Here is a 20,811-nt window from a genome sequence, read left to right on the forward strand (position 1 = left end):
CGGGATTCGAACCCAAGAACTCAGATTCTCAAGGCATGTGATTAACTTAATGCGCAACTCAGTTGACATGGTTCAAGTGGCAGTAGAAAAGAGATTACAGATACACGCATTGACATATGGCAATCACTGAAGGTGCCAATATGACACCACTGATCAGAAATAAAACATACAATGAATAACAGAATCAGATAACTCAAACAACAAATTAGTCAAGACAAAACCCACGCTAATGGGATTCGAACCCATGACCTCAGAATCTCATGGCATATGGTTAACTAGATGCGCAACTCAGTTAACACAGCTCAAGGGGCAGCAAAAAAACAGCTTAGGAGCTGCAAGGATTGACATATGCCAATCAACACAGATGCAGAACTGACAGTGCAGAGCAGAACTTAAAGAAGTACAATGTATATGAGAATCAAAAAGCTCAAGTGAGATTGAAGACAAGAAGATCATTCTGTATAGTAATGCTATACAATGTAATATACACATTAATTTACTCTGACAAATAGACAACGTCACAGGCACGGTCAACTTTGGAGTGGTATTTCTAAGAAAGAGACAAACAAGCGGATGGGATTTGGTACCCATAGTTAACTTGGTTCAAGCATATACCTGAATACATACTATGTTAACTTTGGAATTATTATGTTTGGAATGTTTTTTTTTGTAGAAGCCATATTTTATTTGTTTTCAGCCCACATACAACATTATTTTTAATGTTTAGGCACACTGACTTAAACATTTTTTTGTAGGGACACACATCAATTAGACCCATAAAATTGTAAAGTCCTTTTTTAGGTCACTCAGTTACTGAATCAAATGAAAATGAATCTCATTATACTCTTGTATATGAAATGTAGAGCTTACAATGCAGATGGACCATTAGCAGAAATAACACAAAAAAGGAAACCATCAAATGTTGGCTGGAGACATCATACACTTACACTGCTGCTACCTTGAAAGCGTAAAGCATAAATTTTTCTTTAAACAAACATCACACTTGGTGTTATTCTTTGAATTGATAATATAAGCACTCTGTTTTTTCCTGATCAAAAGATATATTGTATTTGTTATAGTCCTATAGAATCAATCAAATATAGATTTGCACATATCTAATACATTCAGTAGTCTATCATTACCTCAGCTCTAATCTAAAGTGCCAATAAATCTGGTTTGGAAAAATTAGACCATATGATTCAAACACTTAAGAGTTACAGCCCAATCCCATGGTTAAAGGGATTCTTTTTTTCAAATGAACACAAAGAAAATATTTTGTAAAAATATCTGTTTGTGTTTAACAGAAGAAATCAAATTCATACAGGTTAAGAACAACATGAGGAACAAAAATTATAACAGAATTTTCATTTTTTGGTCAACTATCCCTTTAAAGTCTTATGTTTTAAAACATCCATATGATTTAACCTGCACAGGTTGGACCCAGGATTCCAGTGGCATTATGATCAGCTGGTTACACTGCACTTCACACCCTGTGACCCACTGGAAAATGCAAACAACTGGAAGAGATGACAAACATGGTGGAGAAGGCGACCACTACAGAGGGACAGGTGGAGGCAGTGAACACTATGGAAGGGCAGCTGGAGCAGGCGAGCACTACAAAGGGCCAAGGTAATTAAGACAGATTTTAAAAGTTGCCATTTATATCTGGGTTTCAAGTATTTAACTTATGGGTTACCTTAACGCTACCTGTTGTCCAGTGTTTTTCCCATAGAGCTTTATTCAGGTTAAGGCTGATATATTTTCAGCATCAACATTGCATTGTGTGCATGTGAAATGGTCACATTGTAGGACGCATGAAATCAAGTTGCGAAAATGAGCTCAAACATGTCATGTTATAGGGTTCCCTTTCAGTCGGTCACTACGACGTCACGTCGTGACCGACGAATTGGGAACTCGCATAGAGAGACCAATCAGCTTCGCTTGTATGTAAAAGAGCCAATGAATGTTGGCATGCAGTATTTGCATAATGCTGGCTCCACCCCGCCAGGTGGGTATAAATGCCAGCAGCAGACTGCATTCAGTAGCTTTTCGCTTCGGAGCCATCAGCTGTGTACTGCTGAATCAGAAGTAACTTGTGTGTTATTTAGTAGGAACCTGTGCGTGGTAGTTGGCGTGACAGCGCTACAGCGGCTTCCACTGCCTGCGTTCATTTTGAGTTTAAAACCAGAGCGTGTGGTTACTGTTCCCCTGTGTGCTTCATCTTCCATCTGCACTAAAAGAGTAGTTTCCTCACAAAAAGAGCTGCACAGTGATTTGTGTCTTTTTAAAGACTACATTTCTCTGTGCTCCACGGGCGGTTTCGCGTCTTTTTAAAGATGGCGTTCCGTCCGTGTGCTTCTGGATGCGGTCGATATATGGGACCGTCGGATGGTCACGATCGCTGCCTCTCGTGTCTGGGTGTTACACACGCTGAGGCAGCGTTCGTGGATGGTTCATGTTCCCATTGCGGGAAGATGACCATCTCGGAGCTGAAGACTAGGCTGTCTTATATCCTGGGTAAGACGCCCCCCGTCCCGCTGCCTCGTTCGGTGTCGACGAGCTCCGGGCTGCCACGGGTGACAGTGGGAGTGCTCCCCGCAGGGAACCAACCCTCCGGGTCCTCTCACTCTTCAGCTCCGCTGCCAGCTGAGAGTTCGGAGGGAGGTAGTGGACCGAGTGTACCACATCTATCCTTCGGCTCTCCCGATGAGGACCGTATGTCGGTCGCAGCATCGGAGGGTGGGCTGTCACTGTTGGATGCCGGCTCGGACCCGCTGCCGCCGTCGGGGCTCGTAGCGCAAACCGAGTCAGATCCGGAGATGGCTGCCATGCTCGCTCGGGCGGCTGAGACGGTCGGCTTGGATTGGACTCCACCTCCACCACCTGAACCGTCTCGCCTCGACGATTGGTTTCTCGGGGCGGCTCGCGCTGGTCCATCCCGCTCCGCCCCGGTTCCTTTCTTTCCCGAGGTGCATGAGGAGCTTACGAGGTCGTGGACGGCTCCTTTCGCCTCCCGTAACCGGCCTTGTAAGCCTTCCCCCCTCACCACTCTCGACGGCGGGGCCGCCAAGGGGTACACGGCTATTCCAACCGTGGAGCGGTCGGTTGCGATGCAATTGTGTCCAGCCACTGCTGCCTCGTGGAGGGATAAGCCATCCCTGCCCTCGCGGGCTTGTAAGTACTCGTCCGCTTTGACGGGCGCTGCTTACAGGGCCTGTGGGGAAGCGGCCTCAGCCCTGCACGCCATGGCGCTGCTCCAGGTCCATCAGGCTAAGGCACGAGGGTGGTCACGACCAGACAGCCCTTAAAGAACTGCGTGCGGCTACCGACCTGGCGCTACGGGCGACCAAGGTCACCGCACAGGCTGTTGGGCGTGCGATGTCCACCATGGTGGTCCAGGAGCACCATCTCTGGCTGTGCCTGGCTGATATGAGCGAGGCGGACAAGACACGGTTCTTGAACGCCCCCATATCCCAGGTCGGCCTCTTCGGCGATGCGGTCGAAAGCTTCGCCCAGCAGTTTTCGGCCGCACAGAAGCAGACTGAGGCGATCCGTCACATCCTGCCTCGGCGTCAGCCTGCTGCTACCATCACTGCGCCAGTGGCAGCGCCTCAGCCTGCTTCCCGCCGAGGGCGTCCACCGGCGGCTGCCTCCGGTCCCGCGCCGCCCCAGCAGCGACCTAAGCGGCGTCGTGGATCCGGTCGTCGGCAGGGCGCCACGCCCGTCCAGGCTCCCGCGAATCCCGGTAGGAAACATAAGGGTAAGCGGCCCTGAGACGGGCCACCTGGAGATGGCGAGGACTGCTCTTGGGGAGACGGTGACCGCACCGCTCCCTCCCCCGGAGGAGGGCCGGGTGGAGAATCTTTTGTTACAGTTAATTTCTGTTCAGCCGGCTTTTCAGCCGGCACCCACAACTTCACCAAAAGAGCAATCTCCTATTCCTTCTTCAGGTTATCAGAGAGTGATGAGCATGCAGGGTGGCCCTCTGGAGCCAACCCGCCCGCTCATTCCTCCTTCGCCAGCGGACGTGCACGGGCATCCTCGCTGCCCCGCCGTCCAACAGCGGAGCCGGCCGAGTGTTCCCATACGCTCGCCTGTCCCCTCACGGGCGCCTACACAGCGCACCGCTGTGGGCATCTCGGCTTCGCTTGGCTGCCCCACTGTGGGTACGTCTGTGGTGCCTCTAGTCCCGCTCGTACGGTACCTGGAAGCCTGGTCACAGCTCCCCAGCCCGTCGCGGTGGCTTCTGCGCACCATCAGACTCGGCTACGCGATCCAGTTCGCCCGGCGTCCCCCCAAGTTTGCGGGTGTCCTCTTCACCACGGTGAAAGATGAAGATGCCCACGTCTTGCGTGCGGAGATCGCTGTCCTTCTGGCGAAGGACGCGATAGAGCTGGTCCCTCCAGCCGACATGAGGTCGGGGTTTTACAGCCACTACTTCATAGTACCCAAGAAAGGCGGTGGGTTACGACCGATCCTCGACCTGCGTACTTTGAATCGTGCACTTCACAAACTGCCGTTCAAAATGTTAACGCAGAAACGCATTTTTCAATGCATCCGTCCAGGGGATTGGTTTGCAGCCATCGACCTGAGGACGCGTACTTTCATGTCTTGATACTCCCCCGTCACAGGCCTTTTCTCCGCTTTGTGTTTGAGGGGCGAGCATATTAGTACAAAGTCTTACCCTTCGGGCTCTCCCTGTCCCCTCGTGTCTTCACGAAGGTCGCGGAGGGTGCCCTTGTTCCCCTCAGGGAACATGGCATTCGCATCCTTGCTTACCTCGACGACTGGCTCATAGTAGCACAGACTCGAGAGCAGCTTTGCGAACACAGGGACATGGTGCTCAGGCATCTTGCCCGCTTGGGTCTTCGGGTCAACTGGGAAAAGAGCAAACTCTGCCCCACGCAGAGGATCTCTTATCTCGGTATGATTTTGGATTCGGTCGAACTTACCGCACGTCTCACAAAGCAACGTGTTCAGTCAATGCTCAAGTGCTTGAGTTCGTTAGATCACAAGACGGCGGTCCCCCTGAAAATGTTTCAGAGGCTCCTGGGGCATATGGCAGCGGCGGCGGCTGTGATACCGCTCGGACTGCTCCATATGAGACCGCTTCAGCATTGGCTGCTCGGCCGAATTCCGAGATGGGCGTGGCGCAGCGGCACACACCGGGTGCAAGTCACACCAGCGTGCCGTCACACCCTTCGCCCGTGGTCAGACCCTTCCTTTCTCCGGGCAGGCGTGCCCTTGGAACAGGTCTCCAGGCATGCTGTGGTCTTCACGGATGCCTCGGCCACGGGCTGGGGCGCCACCTACAACGGGCGTGCAGTTTCAGGTGTTTGGACGGGGCCCCAACTGCACTGGCATATCAACTGCCTCGAGCTGTGGACGGTGTATCTTGCTCTGGTCCGCCTCAAGAGCGAGTTACAGGACAAAGATGTTTTAGTCCGTACAGACAATACAGCGACCGTTGCCTACATCAACCGTCAGGGTGGTGTACGCTCCCGTCGCATGTCACAGCTCGCCCGCCATCTCCTCTTGTGGAGTCAGAAGCATCTGAGGTCCCTTCGTGCCATTCATATTCCGGGTGTTCTCAATCGTGTGGCCGACGAGCTATCACGAGCGGTGAGCCCCGGAGAGTGGCGACTTCACCCCCGCGTGGTTCAGCTGATTTGGAGACGGTTCGGAGCAGCACAGGTAGACCTGTTTGCGTCTCCAGAAACCTCCCACTGCCAGCTGTTTTATTCCCTGACCGAGGGAACCCTCGGCACGGATGCACTGGCACACAGCTGGCCTCGGGGTCTTCGCAAGTACGCGTTTCCCCCAGTAAGCCTTCTTGCACAAACGTTGTGCAAAGTCAGTGAAGACTAGGAGCGGATCCTCCTCGTGGCCCCATACTGGCACACGAGGACGTGGTTTCCAGAGCTGGTGCTTCTCGCGACAGCCCCTCCCTGGCGAATTCCCCTGAGGAAGGATCTTCTTTCTCAGAGAGGCGGCACAATATGGCACCCGCGCCCGGACTTGTGGAATCTCCACGTGTGGTCTTTGGACGGGACGCGGAGGTTTTGAGTGGTTTACCCATGCAGGTAGCCAACACTATTGCTTCGGCGCGTGCACCGTCTACTAGACAGGCTTACGCACTGAAGTGGAACCTGTTCGTCGAGTGGTGTTCCTCTCAGCAAGAGAACCCCCAGGATTGCCCGATCGGTGTCGTGCTTTTTTTTTTACAGGACCGGTTGGAGAGGAGGCTGTCCCCCTCCACCATTAAAGTCTATGCTGCGGCAATCTCCGCCTACCATGCCCCTATAGCAGGCAGGTCGGTCGGTCAGCGCGACCTGGTCATTAGGTTTCTTAGGGGGGCAAGGAGGTTGAATCCATCCCGTCCCCCCTCCATACCCTCTTGGGATCTGTCCGTGGTGCTAAAGTCTCTCCAGGACGCCCCCTTCGAGCCTCTGCAGTCAGCGCATGTCAAGTTTCTTTCTATGAAAACTTTGACCCTACTCGCATTGGCCTCGATAAAGAGGGTAGGGGACCTGCACGCTTTCTCGGTCGACGAGTCGTGCCTTCAGTTCGGGCCTGCTGACTCCAGTGTTACACTGAGACCCAGGCCTGGCTATGTGCCCAAAGTTCCCACCACTCCTTTCAGAGATCAGGTGGTGAGTCTGCAAGCACTGCCCCCGGAGGAGGCAGACCCAGCCTTAGCTTTGCTGTGTCCCGTCCGCGCTTTGCGACTGTACGTGGACCGAACGCGAAGCTTTAGGACCTCAGACCAGCTCTTCGTCTGTTACGGAGGACAGCAGAAGGGAAAAGCTGTCTCCAAGCAGAGGCTGTCACACTGGGTAGTGGACACCGTTTCCCTTGCGTATCAATCGCAAGACCTCCCGTGCCCGCTCAGGTTACGGGCGCATGCCACTAGGAGCATACCGTCTTCCTGGGCGCTGGCGCGTGGCGCCTCGCTGACAGACATTTGCAGGGCTGCGGGCTGGGCGACGCCCAATACCTTCACTAGATTTTATAGTGTTCGTGTTGAACCGGTTTCCTCCTGTGTACTCACCTCTAACAGGTAGAGACACTGGGAGCCCCAGGTTCATGTGTCAGCTTGCCTTGCCGGTATGGCGTTATATCGGTGCCATAAATCCCAAAGAGATGTTTTGGTAGAGTTTGGTACTTCCTCCAACGCCCATGATAATCAGACGTGGCGGAGCGTTTGATGTCGGCTTTGCATCAGATGAATTCTTGAAAACCTGTGTTGAGCTTTGGCGTCCATATGAGCAACCCCTAGACAGGGGATCCCATGTGTGTAATGCAGAGATGTTCACAAGTCTCTGAGCTCGAGTCCGAGTCAAGTCTGAAGTCTTTGAGCTCGAGTCCAAGTCAAGTCTGAAGTCTTTGAGCTTGAGTCCAAGTCAAGTCTGAAGTCTCTGGGCTCGAGTCCAAGTCAAGTCTCAAGTCTCGTTGTAACAAATAAAACTCTAATAACAAATAAAGAAATTATAAACATTTATAAAAAAGAACAAAGTTGCACATTAAGTAAGGTCTAAAATTAGCATTAGGTACAGAAATTAAATTAAATGGATAATAACACTGTCTTTATTGTACAAATTAAATATTATTATCATATTTTTGAGCAATAGACGTGATTTTCTGTTTGTCTTGGGTTGTTTGATTAAGATAAATGACACAGACTTAAGTAGGTTAATTGAGGTTACTGTCTCTTTATTAAGAAAAAATAAGCCCAGATTGGTTTCTGACTGGTTTCTTAAGACATAAACAAAAATGTTTTTATTAGAAAAAGAATACTGTGAGATCATTTTGTGTGTGGGTGCCCTGTCAAGAAAAGAAAGATTTTATGTTGGCTTAACTTTTGAAACACTTCTCTCTGTATGTGCACTACTGAGGGCACTGAAACGCGTGTTCAAACACAGGTGGAGCGCTTCAGGAAGAAGATGCAGCAGTCGCTTCACATAAAAACGTTACATTGTTTTTCATTGCTCTATTCAGCAAATGTATGTTAATGGACTACAGTATGACACAAAGTAGCGCATCTCTGGACCTGACTGGAGCTGGACCGGACACACTTAACCGCATGTGCGTACAGAAATCTGCTCAATTGAGCGCCTTTTTGCAGTTAAATTGTTTAACCATTTAAACAATTGCAAGCCTTAGAAACAAGTTAATGATAAACTTACCCTATTTAAATTGCATATTAATCCGCGAATTGCATGCGAGCCGAACCGCGGATCCGTCACAGCACTACCCAAAGCTTCAGATGAGTGGGACAGCAGCAGCCGGTGCATTCGATTCGCGGCCGCGCACGCGGAGCAGATACGTCACGTGTCACGTCGTGGGCAGGTTGTAGGTAACGGAGGGAGGGGTATGACAGCGAGCTCATCAGACGTTTCCTAAAAATAAACATTGTTCACGAGTCGTGCGGCTCGAGTCCGAGTCGAGTCTGAAGTCTTTGAGGGTCGAGTCTCAAGTCGAGTCTCAAGTCACTGTGTGTGCGACTTTAGTCGCACTTGAGTCCGAGTCTCAAACTCGAGTCCCCATCTCTGGTGTAATGTCTGTGGAGCTAATTCAATCCCACATTTTTCCCTCAGCAGATTTTAAGTCTGCAGTCTCTGTATAGGTGTAGTCTCATTAGAAAGCCACCCCAGAGATTTTTTGATATGCAGAAAGCCCTATGCGGTTATTCCATATCGTAATATGCCGCCTAAGAAACCTTTATGGGATGTGGCTTCCGCAGTGTTCTCTGCTACCGCCAGCGGGAACGCTCCCAGTGGTGCCTAGTGGTTACTGAGTGGGTTGGAACAGCAGTGACCGGCCTCCTCTGCATAGACCCAGGTTTCACTTACGTAAAGGGGTGAAAGGTTAATGCAGGGCACTGGAAGGGACAGCCTTCCGTGGCGTTTTGGTAGGGATTCCCAATTCGTCGGTCACGACGTGACGTCGTAGTGACCGACTGAAAGGGAACGTCTCGGTTACGGATGTAACCCTCGTTCCCTGAAGGAAGGGAACGGAGACGTCACGTCCCGTCGCCACGGCCGCTGTACCATTGCTGAGTCGGCCGGCCTTTAGATGGCTCCTCAGCGAAAAACTACTGAATGCAGTCTGCTGCTGGCATTTATACCCACCTGGCGGGGTGGAGCCAGCATTATGCAAATACTGCATGCCAACATTCATTGGCTCTTTTACATACAAGCGAAGCTGATTGGTCTCTCTATGCGAGTTCCCAATTCGTCGGTCACGACGTGACGTCTCCGTTCCCTTCCTTCAGGGAACGAGGGTTACATCCGTAACCGAGACGTTTTCTGACATTAAAATAGGTGTCTTTGTCATGTGTCATCAAGACATCAAAAAACACACAATGTGGATTGTCATTTTTAAGTGCAAAATTACTATTTATATGTGTTTTGCGTTAGGAATAATTGATGACGGGCAGTTGAATATTCAAAAATAATGCACATTCAAGGTGGTAATGTGGCATGATGCAAAGTGAAGTATCACACCGCAGGTATAGCCTACATTATTTTCAAATAATTCAAAGGACTGGAGTCAATTATTACACTTATACTTGTAGCTGTAGGTGTTAAATATGGTCATAGTTTTTCTTGTTTCATAAAGACACAATTGAATGATTAGATGTGCTTATTACAGGCCTGTGACTATGCTACATTTTAAGATTTCAATATATTGGGATAATTTGAATATTAAAAATACTATCAAATGTACTTTGAATGGGATAACAGAGGAAGATTGACAGCACTAATCTGTATTTACAAGATGACATGTAACTTTGTATAAATCTGTTCAGCCGCACCAGAATATTTTGCCACTCAGATCAACCATAAAGTAGATTTGATTTTGGTCATGCTTCATTTTTTGTACATGCAATACACTATATACATTTTTAAAAGTTAAGCAAACTCTTGGCACCAGCTGAAACACAGTTACATTGCTTATAGATCACCCATAACAAAAGGCTATTTTTTTTTCAAATCCAGTAACAGAAGATGTTAAGTATCATATATACAGTAGATCCTTAAAGTCCTTGTTTATAAACACTTAACTTAAAACTTTAAATCACAATAACTATACATGTACTTCACACTTATACATGTACTGCTGCACAGTGATGTTGTGATTGTCCAGTATTTGAAATAAGAAGTTAAAGGTTTATTTGGTTAATGAGTAATTTTCTTTCTTCAAACCCACAGGTGTCTACACATGGTCAGCCACAGTCACAAATCTTGCACTCTGTCGCAAAAAGAAAAAGCCAGGTACACTCAAAAAAATGATACTTTAAACGAACACAATTTTATTGTGGACAGTGGTTCCACACAACCCAGTTAGTTTTTATTAACATTTAAGGGTTGTTTTCAGTCAATGCCAAACTCTTCTGTTGCAGCAACACAATTGAATAATAAATAACTAATGTGACGTGGTAACGTTCAACAAAATTATCTTAGTTACTTATCCATAACTTAAGATTGTTACGTTTTCTGAACATGTGTTTAACTTGTACAAACTAATCAAATATTTTTTGCTTGTCCAACTCAAGAGTAGTTTATTCATACAACTCATTTACATTGTGGACAGTGGTTCCATCCAATTACTTTTAGTTACTTTAACATAACAATTTCTATTTCAAGTACATCACACACAATAATATACTTTTTGTAATAAACTCTATATAGCATTCATTTTATTCATAAAAGAATCTCAGACACCAGTTCTTCAAGCCATGTTTATTGCACTTAAACTACAGATACAGTATAAACGTTAACATTCCATGACAAATTAGATGCAGCACCATTTACGTACAGCCAAAGCTTTAAACAACTCTACATTAATCTAATTAAATAAAAACACACTGCAAAACTATCAAAATAAATTGACGACACTGCTTACTTCCCGAATGTTACTGTACTGCCATTTCAAAAACATGGCATTTACATATGAAATATTAAAACATTCCTTTCTCAAAACATCTGCAAAAGTCTTGGTCTTCAGCGTCTGAACTTTATGAGATAGTTACTTCCCATCTAGCTCCAGAAACAACAACTGCAATACTTCAAAAGTGTACCTGAATTCAGGAAAGTAGCTCAAGTTCAGTGCATATATCAGTCCCATCAGCATGGTTGTTGCATACACAATGTTGATGAGGTCCAAGAACTCTTAATCCCTCCAATAACACTCCAACATCTGCTGGGCTGTCTTCGATGTCTGAACCTACAAGCACTCCCATCACCATCTTCTGGAACGCCTCCTGGGTACTGGGTGCATCTGTATCCTGCAGGTGAGAATGACAATGAAACAATTATTTTATGTTTATTAATAAGTTCAGAAAAATCTCTTATTTACCATTTAATGTTATTCAAAACCACATTACTTGATTCTGTAAAACTGAAGTATTTTAAGAACAGTCTCATATTCCATAATGTACAACAGCCAAAAAGTCAAAGAGGGCAAGTATTGTTTGCTTACCAACATTATTTAAAATATCTTGTTTTCTGCATTAGAAAGAAACTCGTAGGTTTGAAATACCATGAGTGGAGATGAGATAAAATAAAAAGTTATCCCAAATGAAAAAGTATACGTCCATAATGTACTTAAAGTGCTCTATTTTCATGCACTAATTCTGTACGTAATATACTAAAAATTATTATTTTGCACTTCTCAAGATAATCTTAAGAACATCTTGTACATTATTCACAATGTCAGTCTAAATTAGATTTTAGGGCATATCCGATTTGACAAACTCGTCCATATTGTGGATCACAACTGTTCTGTGTGTGCTGTAGCGTTCTGCTGTTTTCCGGATTATCTGCAATGTTTCTATGGCAATGACGTTGCGCTGGCACGACAATCTGCCTCAACATCTGATGTGTTTACGTTTTATGTGACGCAACAGCATGACATAACCGAAAAGCTACACAAACGCGATCAGAGCAGTCAGACTGACTTGGATTTGAAAAGGATTTTAAACCACCCATGGATGTAGCCTGAAACAGATTTGAACTGATTTCATGTGGTTTTTGGCCGTTCACACGTTCTAAATGTGACTGAATTGGAATCGATGGATTCGAATATGCACCAAAATCAGATTTAGGCTGACAGTGTGAACAAGGTATAATTGTACTTCCCTGTTCTACTTTTGAGACACCATGAATATGAACTGAAATGTGCTAAAAATCTATTTTAAAAATGTATTTAGGTACCACTCGTAGTAAACTTGAGCCCATCTTTGTATGAAAGTTGGGTTCAAGTTTACAAGTTTTAACTAAATACATTTTTAATACAGAGATACAGTAGTATATTCAAAGCACATTTTAGTTCATAATCATGTTGTCTCAAAACAGCACAAATAAGTACACTTAGATAATCTTAAGAACATCTTAAAAAGTACTAAAGAATAATTTTTAGTATATAAAATATAAATTAGTTTAAAAATAGAGCACTGTAAGTACAATATGGAAGTGTACTACTTTTTCACCTGGGATACCACAACATTTCAATTCCTTGATAATACAGCAAAGTATATATATGCACATATACTTACCAAGTACTCTTTAATTAGACTGGTCAGGTCTTCATTCAGGTAGACAAAGAAAGATCGGAGTCTGATCAATGTGTCAGTCAGTCTAAATATGTAAATATCAAAATTTTATTAATTGTAGCATTCACAATATCAGGTAAACATTTACCTTTATTTTTAGATTATTATGCAAAATACAGCATGTAAGTGGAAAACAACAACAAAAAAGGGACACCTTAAACTGTACCTTTGTTTCTTTTTTACAAGTTCCAGAAACTTTCTAATAGAGACAGAGCGCAGTTATGCAAATTTGAAAACCACGCCCACCGGGGGGGAATTCAATCCAACCGTCTCCATTGACTTTGTATTGCGAGAAGCCGCCTCCTTGTCATTTCTGGCTTATAACAAAAAACTGAATAATGCCTAAAAGCTGCTGTGTGACAATATGTACAGCTGACAAGCCAAATAACTCAGAAATAAGTTTTTATAAGCTGTCGAGCCGTAAAACCCAGCCTTTAAGGAGAATAAAGTGGATCGCCAACTACGTTTCCCCCTAGTGGATGCAGTTCTACTAATAGAAGTACTATGAAAAGTTGCCTGTATCCATTTTTGTGTCTTTAAACGCTCGTTTTTTGGGGTCGACAGCTTATAAAAACTTATTTACAGATTAAACTTAAAAACAGAATAATACCTAAAAGCTGCTGTGTGACAAGGTGTACATCTAACACGCCAAAAAAATAAATAAATAATTTTTTATAAGCTGTCGACTTCAAAAAACGAGCGTCTAGACACAGAAATGGAAACAGGCAACTTTTCATAGTACTCCTATTAGTAAAACTGCGTCCAATAGGGGGAAACGCAATCGGCCATCCACTTTGTTCTCCTTGGGGACTGGGTTTTGCGGCTCGACGGCTTGTAAGGACTTGTTTCTGTGTTCTTTGGCTTGTTGGCTGTGCATGTTGTCCCAAAGCAGCTTTTAGGCATTATTCAGTTTTTTGTTATAAGCCAGAAATGACAAGGAGGCGGCCCCTCGCAACACAAAGTCAATGGAGACCGCCGGACTGCCCTCCCCCCCGGTGGGCGTGGCCCCCAGGTTGTGACGCGCTGCGCTCTGTCTCTATTCCAATTTCACCAGTTCAAAAATAAGTTTTATTATAAGGTTTTAATGAGTGCAGTTCTTCATACCTGTGTTGTGGAAACCAGCAGGTTTTTAATTCTCTGTCAATTGATGACTCCTCGTTTTGCATAGATCCTTATAAGCTTTGCAGAATATTGATCCATCTTCGCCAAGTATGTAGACACCAATGGGGCTGTTGCGATTCTTTTAAACTCTGCACAAATCTACAAAACACAATAAATTATTGTTACCACAAAGCCAATAAAGTTAAACATAAATGACTCAAAAACTTTTCACTCACCTCTTCCCTTCTGAAAAGAGCAGGCCATCTAGTTTTGAAATCTGCTATTGAAGGCGATTCCTTGACAACCTCATGTCTCCTGATAGAAAAGGTCTTGTCCATCAGCATTCATAATGTTTTCGCATTGTTCTTTTTAATTTCAGACAGAAGTATTACACTGACTACTTCCAGTGTTTTGGATGTCTCCGTTTGTGGATGGTAAGGGCAGTTGTTAACCAAAGCGTTGCATGTTTTTTTTATATGATAAGCAGCACTGGAAATTCCAGCTGGTTTGGGCTTGAGTAAATTTAATTTCACTTCAGTACAGCCAATTTTTCTCAGTTTTGTTATATATTGGGCAAAACACGCTTTTGCAACACAGTCAGAGCTTAATGAAGTAGATGGGGTTGACAAAACTACTGTGTCACAGGATGAAAGTGAAAAAGCTGGTGATGAGCAGGTACTCCTTTGAAAACTGTTCAGTTGTGGTGGGGGCGAGTTGTCACAATCACTTGGTGTTGTCAGAAATACCACCTTTAGTGTACTTTTGTCTTGAATTTCAGATGTGTACATGAGATTTAAAAACTAATTGCCCAAGTCAGAATCCATGAACTGCAGCCTTAAATGTCCTTGTAGATTACATTGTTTTTCTATTTCCTTTGACAGGTCACTCACTGAAGAAGGAATGGCATACTGAAGGATCACCTTTTGTAACTTTTAGCCAGACTGGAGAAGTCTTTGTGGTATGACTGTGGAAAACAAATAAAATTTAGTTAATTATTTTTTTAAAATCAATTGTAAGTATGATTAAAAAACATTAACTTATGAATTGTCCATTTAACAAAATAAAAGCATATTTTACAACATATGCGTGGACTTGTCTTTTCAAAGTCACCAAACAAAGCACCAACCATATAACAATGTAGCAATGGATAATCATCTGGGTAGGGTTGCACCAGTCATTCGTAAGTTCTTACTTAAACTGGGACGTAAAGTCCAAACTAGAGGCTTAGTAACTACTAGCTAGATTATAACTAACTCTTTACTTAATTCGGTTGCACCACTTGTTCTTAAGGCAGAACGTAGCTAGTAGATCGTAAGCTCTCCATAAAGTAATGCGTTGTCGCATAGAATGACGTTTATTTTCCTTATCACAAGCCTTATAATGGGCAAACAGGAAATAGTCTGAACAGTACGTAATTTCAAACTCATTCTTGTCTCGCCTAAACTGAAAGTTAAAAAAAGACGTTAAAGCATATGTTATCGAACTCAAAACATTACACTTTTAATTGAAAATATATATCCCACACATGGAAGAGAAAATAAACAGGAAGAAATTTTAAATCTTATTTTTTGATGGATACACAGAAAATTAAACAGTTCTTGAAAACTCGTTGACAAATTTGCGGCTCTTCATAATTAATACGAGCTCATCGATTTTATATAATCTGGATGACATCTTATTCCAAACGTTATTCATGGACAGAGGCTTCCGTAAATATTTAGTTACAACGTATTGTTACGTTTAAACTAAGTTTAATGGTGCAACGCAAAAACATTTAGTAGTGCATAAGTTGTAACTTAGTGCCCATTTACGTGGTAACTAAGCTACGTTGTAACTTACGCACAGCTGGTGCAACCGGCCCCAGCTACATACAATGCAGTTTACCTAAAAAAGTGTGATATGCTCTAGTTTAAATAATCTGTTTTAATAAAACACATCTGGCTTCAGTCATGAACAAAAGCATCACTTGCCTCATCACCATAAAAACTTTTGGCCTCCTGTAATACTTCAGCAATGGAAACTACACCAGGCTTAAAATCACTCAGTGAATGCTGGTTGTGTTTTCTGTTTTTGTGTGATATAAAAGTCCCATTGACATTTGATTGGAAATCACAACCTGATAACATGCAAAATACCGTTTTACTTTTCTTTAAGTGACTGTTTATGTGAGCAAAGTAACGTTATTCTTTTTCTGATGACAGTGCACTGCATGCCATGCACACAAATTACAAGTGAATGTGGGCCTTTGTCGTCATGCAATATTACATCTGTAGCATAATTCCTACTTAAATGAACAAGTAGAGCATAACATGTCTTGAATATATCAATTTGAATATGTAAAATGATATCTATGATAACCCCACAACGCACGTGCAGCAGTCTTTAATGTTTTAGTAATTTAGATCACAAATTTTACATTTCAACATAACTTTAAGTAAATATTCATTCAGAGTAACAACAAAAAATAAACTTTAAGAACCCCTTGAGAAAATGCTCTGACTAAACACAGGAAAATACGTTTCAAAAACTAGTATTATCACCAGTAAAACAAGTTCAATGGCTAACGTTACCACCGGAACACGACAGAAAATCGAAGTTCAACTCACCACGAACACGTGAATTAATTCATTCATTTTGAAACGCACAAATCACACAGTTTACAACACTGCTGCTATCATAAAACACTAAAAATGACCCGAAAATGAACAACACGTTTAATACCGTTTAAACACAAGTACATCACGTTTAATACGGTTTAAACACGTCACACGACAGATCGCGTGAAGCACTCCATTACATTTGAAACGCACAAATAACACACTTTACCTCACCGCTGCACAAATGACGTGAAATCATCACCATCGAACACAAACACCATCGACTTCAACATAAAATAAAGTTGCCTCAACAATGTTTTAAGATAGATTGAAGAAAAAACATATTTAGTTCACTTACCGGAAACACCATCACCTGCGCGCCAGAGCTCCGCGCCGTCTTCGTGGAAGTCGTTAAATGACGTCACATCCGGTAGTTTGAATCGCAAAAGTAAACCAATTACTTTAGTTTAAAGATAGGTAGTTAGATAAACTAGAGTGAATAACAAATTGATTTAGCATAACACATTACACTTGTATTTTGTCTTAAAAATAAATGTGTATGTTTTAATGTAACTAAATATATTTGTGTATAATGAACAGTGCTACAAAACCCATTTTTTGAGTGTATGTAAATAATGTTTGTAGAGTAATTATTGGTGGTATTTAAATGTATCTGTTTTACAGATGGATTAACACACTACAGTTGTGTTAAATCTGTGCTATATAAATAAACCTTGACTTGACTTGATCTGTTTTGTCCACTTTCGACCACTTCATCCTAATTACTGTGAGAAACTGAGAGAGTCCCTCTGCTTTCGTTTAAAAGTGAGCGGGAGAATTGGCGGGTTTAAATTGACGCAAACTAATATTATGTCAAAGTCGCTGCTTGTGGTGTTAGTAAACATGCTGCACAGTGTTTTGTACATGTTTATGTAAGAGCTTTCTCTGATATTTCAGAGCCATTGATGAAATAAGCTTGCACAACTTTTACATGCTCACAAAATGAAAGCCTACCTCTGAATGTGGTCGAAAGTGGATGAGCCCAAAACGTTTTGAACACTGTTTAAACCTGTGTTTAGTGTAGTCCACTTGTAATCCGATCGACCAGAATGCATCTTAATCTTAAACTTGCATATAGCTGCAATCAGACTAGCAGTGACTAGCGCAGAGCGACACGATCTCATTCATTTCAATGCCAGCTCAATGACATGAGCGACAGTGACCTTTGGCGACCAGATTGGGCATGTCCAGCCGGACGACAAATTTAAGAAAAGTTTAAAGCCTCATACATATTACGTGTGACTTTGTTACTATGTGCCGCTCGTCTCTTTCAAATAGGTCGTTAGGGGAGTGTCTAAATCTAGTTGTCATAAACAAATGATTAACGTCCACTCCAGTAACTGACTACAGATGGATGACAGGAACTCAACTGCTTTGCTCTTATTGGTAGTCACTCCAGAAAGTAGCTCATCATTTGTATAAAGTTAATCTTTTCTCAACCTTGTCTCAACTTTGACACACCCATTCAGAAGCCAACGGTCATTGTCGGTCGTGTCGCCAGAAGTCACCAAGCTTCCATTGAAATCAATGAAATCGTGTCGCACTGCTACTGCTAGTCTGAATGCAGCTTAACTGTGCAAATGATGAGCGATTTTCTGGAGCAACTACCAGTGAGAGCGAAGCAGTGGAGTTCATGTCATCCGTCTCTTATCAGTTACTGGAGTGGACGTTACTCATTTGTTTATGACAACCAGATTTAGAAACACCCCCAAACGACCTCTTGAAGAGATGAGCGACACACAGCGACAAAATCGCTTATGTGAATGTACCTTTAGTCTTTTCACTTGTCAGAGCACCGTCAATCAAGTCTATTCCACTAGAGCAGTGTTCTTCAACCCTGCTCCTGGAGGACCCCCTTCCAGAAAGTTTTAGATGTCTCCTTATTTAAAACACCTAAACCAACTTATCAGCCTCCTTCCAGAATGTCTCCCTAACAAGCTGATAAGTTATAACAGGTGTGTTGATTAAGGAGACATCTAAAACATTCCGGAAGGAGGTCCTCCAGAACCAGGGTTGAAGAACACTGCACTAGAGTAATGCCTTAATAAATTCAACTGCGTTCCACGTTTTAGTTGCTGCTTCCTCAAATCCGTTTCACTTGTCTAATTTAGAGTCCCTATAAATTAAACTCCATTTTGTTTTTACTACTTTGCATGATGCACTTCCACAACACAACACGCTAAACAAAGCTTTTAGGTTATAAAAGCATTTCTTATTTATTAAAATGCACCAGAATACAAGAAAATGGTATCTACCCTATCTAATATCTAATTATCTATCTAATATTTTGAACCCACCCACATTTTTTTGTTTCTGATGCCCATGTTTAGTACCAGGCACAAATTACAACTAAGCATTTTGTCTTTTTTTATTAATGAGTTTTTTTCTTAGTGGATATATGACTGGACTGTAATCTTCTATCCTACAGGTGGACCAAAGCTTATGCCTGATAAGAAAAAAGCTTAAAAGGAGTAAGTGTACGTAAACATTGATTGATGCTTTTATCAGTGTGTTGACATTGCTATTTTACCCCTGGTTATTTGTTATAGTTCTATTGTTTATTTCTCTAACTACTTACAACAGTCACAAAGGTTAGACAGTCATAAAAGAAATGCATAGTAGACCATATGCAGAGTCTATGATTCAAATACTTCCTTGTGGGTAATAAATAACATTGATATCATAATTGTTAGGTAGATACTTTCTGTGTTTAGTCTTTTTGAATTACAGGCTAAGAAGGAACAGAGAAATCCATGATCAGATGCTGTAAATATCAACAGTGACCCACTGTGTTAGTTAAACTTAATGCCTATAGCCAAACATAATCTAAACATCATGCAAAAAATGAAATTCATGTGTTTGCTTTTTTGTTTTGTTGTTTCCTTAATAGGGCAGAGATGTTCACAAGTCTCTGAGCTCGAGTCCGAGTCAAGTCTGAAGTCTTTGAGCTCGAGTCCAAGTCAAGTCTGAAGTCTTTGAGCTTGAGCCCAAGTCAAGTCTGAAGTCTCTGGGCTCGAGTCCAAGTCAAGTCTCAAGTCTCGTTGTAACAAATAAAACTCTAATAACAAATAAAGAAATTATAAACATTTATAAAAAAGAACATAGTTGCACGTTAAGTAAGGTCTAAAATTAGCATTATGTACATAAATTAAATTAAATGGATAATAACACTGTCTTTATTGTACAAATTACATATTATTATTATTATTTTTGAGCAATAGAAGTGATTTTCTGTTTGTCTTGGGTTGTTTGATTAACATAAATGACTTAAGTAGGTTAATTGAGGTTACTGTCTCTTTATTAAGAACAAATAAGCCCAGATTGGTTTCTGACTGGTTTCTTAAGACAAAAACAAAAATGTTTTTATTAGAAAAAGAATACTGTGAGATCATTTTGTGTGTATGTGCCCTGTCAAGAAAAGAAAGATTTTATGTTGGCTTTACTTTTGAAACACTTCTCTCTGTATGTGCACTACTGAGGGCACTGAAACGCGTGTTCAAACACAGGCGGAGCGCTTCAGGAAGAGCAGCAGTCGCTTCACATAAAAACGTTACATTGTTTTTCATTGCTCTATTCAGCAAATGTATGTTAATGGACTACAGTATGACACAAAGTAGCGCAACTCTGGACCTGACTGGAGCTGGACCGGACACACTTAACCGCATGTGCGTACAGAAATCTGCTCAATTGAGCGCCTTTTTGCGGTTAAATTGTTTAACCATTTAAACAATTGCAAGCCTTAGAAACAAGTTAATGATAAACTTGCCCTATTTAAATTGCATATTAATCCGCGAATCGCATGCGAGGTGAACCGCGGATCTGTCACAGCACTACCCAAAGCTTCAGATGAGTGGGACCGGGACAGCAGCAGCCGGTGCCTTCTATTCGCGGCCGCGCACGCGGAGCAGATACGTCACGTGTCACGTCGTGGGCAGGTTGTAGGTAACGGAGGGAGGGGTAAGACAGCGAGCTCATCAGACGTTTCCTAAAAATAAACATTGTTCACGAGTCGCGCGGCTCGAGTCCGAGTCGAGTCTGAAGTCTTTAAGGGTCGAGTCTCAAGTCGAGTCTGAAGTCACTGTGTGTGTGACTTAAGTCGCACTCGAGTCCGAGTCTCAAACTCGAGTCCCCATCTCTGGTAGATGCTTTAACATCAGTGTCACACAGGCCACCACTGGCTGTAAAAAACATTAAGCCTATGTGCTTATGGTTCGAAGCACCACATCATACTGAAGGATCTTAAAGTCATGTTTGTACACAAAATGACCTGTCCCCTTAAAGACCAGTGGTGAGTCATTGAACCTAAGAGTACCTTAAGGCTAATGCGGACGACTGCTAAAGAGAGCAACACAGCAAATGTGCTACAATTTTATACTCAGCTGTACTCCAAATTGGCTATTTATGAGGAGAAAGTGTTTTATTTAAAAGTCCTTTGTG

The 20,811-nt window shown here is 43.0% G+C and overlaps 1 long non-coding RNA gene across 1 annotated transcript in view; it reads left to right on the plus strand.

Moving 5' to 3' along the window:
• The first annotated feature begins 591 nt into the window (after positions 1 to 591).
• Positions 592 to 20,811, plus strand: part of LOC141361808 (uncharacterized) — a 36,448-nt gene continuing 16,228 nt past the window's right edge. Inside the window, exons 1-3 of the long non-coding RNA XR_012367961.1 lie at positions 592 to 1,629; positions 10,215 to 10,277; positions 18,803 to 18,845. This is a non-coding gene — a long non-coding RNA (uncharacterized lncRNA). The remainder of the gene's footprint in view (positions 1,630 to 10,214; positions 10,278 to 18,802; positions 18,846 to 20,811) is intronic.

Source organism: Misgurnus anguillicaudatus, chromosome 3 (assembly GCF_027580225.2).
Source record: "Misgurnus anguillicaudatus chromosome 3, ASM2758022v2, whole genome shotgun sequence".
In the NCBI taxonomy this organism is placed as follows: domain Eukaryota; kingdom Metazoa; phylum Chordata; class Actinopteri; order Cypriniformes; family Cobitidae; genus Misgurnus; species Misgurnus anguillicaudatus.